We start from the raw sequence: 4,386 nt of genomic DNA on the forward strand, positions 1-4,386 counted from the left end.
TGTAGGTTGGATTATTATTTACCAACTGGGCAAATGTTGGTTTATTAAATACCAATTTTCCTGTAATTAAAATTAAAACAAAACATATGTTTTAAATATAAATTAAAACAACAATAAACATTAACAAAAAGAAAAAAACATGCATCCTTCTTCACTACCAAAACAGAAAACCACACACAAACACAATATACACACACAAGAAATTAGTAAAAAAAAAAAACTCATTTCCAAGTTTCCCCGTCAATCGGAGCCAATTCCCTGTTTACCTGGGTTAAAAACATCACCGAAATCGAGGGGAGGGGGTTATCGAGGGGGTTTTTCCTGGACAAGATCGGGCTTCACCGAGCCCTTCCCGGCTCCCACACCGAACAATCATACAAATGAGAGGTTATGGGTTCTAATGTTTTTTTGGACTGCAAAGAGCATTTCATTTGTCACCAAAAGTTTACATAGGTTTGGATATTAGCAAGATAGCTAAACCCAGCCCCATTACAAAATCTCCCTTCAGTACAGTTAAATATTTAAACAATGTTCAGTCTGTGACAACTGTCAAATTTGTATGTATCCGTACAATTAATTAATATTGATTTATGCTTAATAACTATGCTTAATTACAACTGATGATATAAACTGTTTTCTGATTTCTGTATCATACATACATGCTGATGTAGACTAGGAAATGGGATATGAAATTGGACCTGTTGATTCACACAGAATACCAGGAACAATTCTTCCAAAATTCGTTGATTCTTGTGGAATACCGAAAATTGGGGATTTCACACTCAAGACACTCACAAGTGAATTGGGAGAAAAAAAATGACTTTTCATTAAACTCAAAACTGATTATCTTCCTCCCATTACATCCATATAAATAACAACATAAATTCAAAACGGGCCTCAAAACACACTTGGGCCAAAAGCTAGAACCAAATAAAAGTCCACGAAAAGCACTAAAAAACATAAAAATATAAATAACTCATAGAAATAAGCGTTTTTGGGCCTGAACGTTGACCCAAACCACCTACGGTTGTTTGTAGAAAGATGGGCTTCGTTCTCACGATCGTATCGCCTGGTCGCACGCCCAAAACGGACACCTGTAGCCCAAGTTAGAGCCATTTTAGTGAAGCCCCTTTTGTCACGCGATCTTGGGCCTCTAAATACAAGATGGCCCGTTCCTCAACACTTGGGCCTGCATCACATGCGCATCACATTTCATACTGTCACGCCATTTATCACATACAAACTTTAGTGACAAACATGATGCACAAAGCACCGTTAGCACAGTTAGCGGATAACTCAGAAACATGCTGACAATGTCAATACATAGACAGACAATGTTTTGAGACCCCGTAAGGGCCAGAGACAAGGTACTACACTAGTATGGAGTGTAGGGAAGTAAGGACCATGAAACTGCGTCACTAGGTGATAGTTTAAGTGCCGGAAAGTGCTTAAAACCCACTCAAAGTGCAGAATTCTGCATTAATCAGCAAAATTCAGCTTTTTAATAAGTTAGTAATGTGCAAAAAATGGCAAAATGGTCCTGTATGCTTTCCTAAGTGTCGAGAATTAAAAGTGTCACAAAAAGTTACATGAAGAACACCAAACGGGATAACTTGACACTTTAACGAACCGGTATCTAACCGAACAACCGGACATTACCCGGAACACCAAAATATTGCTAGAAGCATTGTTTTACTTTTCTGAGCTAGTTATGGTTCCCGAACACCTTAATACACTACATAATGCATGTTATACATGAAACACTAGACTTTACACTTAACACCCCACTAACTTACCTACTTAACATTTAAAGTTACATTTTAACCCCTCCCCCCATAAGATTTACGGCCCAAGTGGCCCCACCCCAAAGATTTCATAATCTTTCCTAAATCTCTATATAATCTTCTTAAAGATATGATGAGATGTGTAGTGTAATATGAGGGACATAAGGACCTTTGGACAATAAGATCTTATGGTTATAAGGACACTAGGAGATCACCATCTTCACCACAACACTTCTCTTCCTCCTCCCTTAAAAGCTTTCGACCGAACACCCTACACACACACCACCAATTTTCGATCATCATTCAAGCAATCCAAGGTTATCTCAAGGTGTTACAAGGTGTCTAAGGAAGCTTGGAACTCTCGGATCTTGAAGGACCTCCTTTGCTAGCTCTTATCCACTCGATTTCTTCATTGTTTCTTCCCTAGCTTAAAGCTAGTAGTAAGGCTCTCTTGATCTTTATTACTTCATATTTTTAGTGGTTAAAAGTTGTAGTATGATGATTAACACAAGAACACTAAAAGACATACACTTGAATCTTGAAACATAAGATGAAAAAATGATGAAACCTTGTTGAAATGATGTTGTTTAGTGCATGTATAATGTTTGATATTTTAATTCTTGAGATAATGATGTTGATCATCACATGAAGCTTGCTAGATGATATTTAAACACTTAATCTAGCAAGTGGGAGGATGATCATGTAACAACATATGATGATCATCTTCTAGTAAACACATGAACTTGATGAATAAAAATGATTTCTTGTAAAATGATGAACAAAGTGAACTAGTAAGCTTGTAGATCTAAGATTTGTGAATATTTTTTCTAAAAGAACCAAGTTTAAAAAGGTGATTTTTGAAAGGTCATGGTTTTAGTAAACTTACACCATTTTTAGTGGAAAAACAAGTGTATAAACACTAGAGAAAACAAGAAGGTTTAATAAATTAACATTTTTGCAAAATATGTTTACAAGTTGTAAACATCTAAAATTTCCAAGGATGAAGTTTACCAAGTAGTAAATATATTTTTGAGGGTAACTAAGGCTACTAAACACTTTACCAAGTTACTACGCATTTTTGTGAAAGATCAAGTTCATGTTATAATGTAAATTGAATAGTCTTTGCACTTGGTAAGTGTAAGATGATTAGTGATTTGTTGTGGATTGTTTGGTTGATTTTTAAAAAAGAAAATGATATGCTAAATAGCATGGACACCTCCATTTACAAAGGAAACTATGGCAAAATTTTCTAAAAATTCAAACACTTAGAAGGTATTTTCTAACAAGTGTTTACAACTATGTTTTAAACTATGATTTTCAATATAAACCTTGCCATAAATTTTTGTTACAAAATACAAGTATTGGAGGTTGGTTTTTGTAAATAAAAAATGGATAAGTATATATTTAGAATATATTTTATATTGAGACACTTGTGTGAATAATTGTACACTTGGTGGAATAGTTATATTATTTTAGGGTAAAGTAATATAACTTAACAAATACCATGAAATTTACAACTCAAAAATAATACCAAAAATCACAAGGAATGAAATATCAGTTACACACTTAATATTGTGAAACCGAACAATAGAACGTAACTTATGAAATATTCCGGAAAACACCATTACGAATATATTTTTGGTAAATACTATTTTGGATACAAGAGCTGAAAATATGATTTTTGAACATATTATCAAGTATATCATATTTTTGGCAAAGAGAAAATATATTATTTTTGGAAATAAAAATATATTTTCCTAGTATATTTAGAAGATATATAATTTTTGGGAAAATATATCTATTTTCTTGGGAATACATTATTTTTGACAAATAAGTTATATATATTTTCTAAGTGGGACTTAAAAATATATTATCCAAGACTACAAATATACATGTATAAAATACCCCCATCCTTGGGAAGGAAATACGATGTTAAAATACTTGACAAGTATTATAACAGAAATACTGTTTAACAATTATTCCAAAATGAAATATAATTTAGAGTTAAAATAAATTTATTTTAACAAGAAAATATAACTCGGAATAATATTGGGAACATAAGAAACGTAACTCAAAAACGTATATACTAAGGCAAGGCACGGCCCGTTAGCCTAATAGACATTATCACGTTGTAGGTAGTCGGGTTTGCTGAAGAGACTTTGGGTTACGATCCTGAAGACGCAATACAGTGAGTTCATGTCCCCCCCCCCCTTTTCTTTTAACTGTTTTCAGTTTTACAACTTCGGGGGTGAAATACATGTTACAACTACTTACAAACTTTATACATGGTATGGTTAGCTAAGGAGGGTTACTACTAGATCATGTGAATGGGTAGGGCGATTAAGGCCATCAATCCTCGTTGTAGGACCGAGGAGCATGAGTGATAGATCTATTTGGGTGTAGTGAGCCCCACCCGTGAGTCCGTCGAGTGGACATGAGGTGACTATGTCTTCCAGCTGGAAGCCCGGTGCAAGTCTGCTAGGTTTGTGTCTTCCTACATCATTTCACACATATCAATGGCCTTGCAAACCATTGGTGATATCTTTTTCCTTATTTCTCCATACCAGGAACTTACATACATACTTACAACGTTTCAAAGGTT

The sequence above is a fragment of the Helianthus annuus genome, chromosome 12 (assembly GCF_002127325.2).
Source record: "Helianthus annuus cultivar XRQ/B chromosome 12, HanXRQr2.0-SUNRISE, whole genome shotgun sequence".
NCBI lineage: Eukaryota > Viridiplantae > Streptophyta > Magnoliopsida > Asterales > Asteraceae > Helianthus > Helianthus annuus.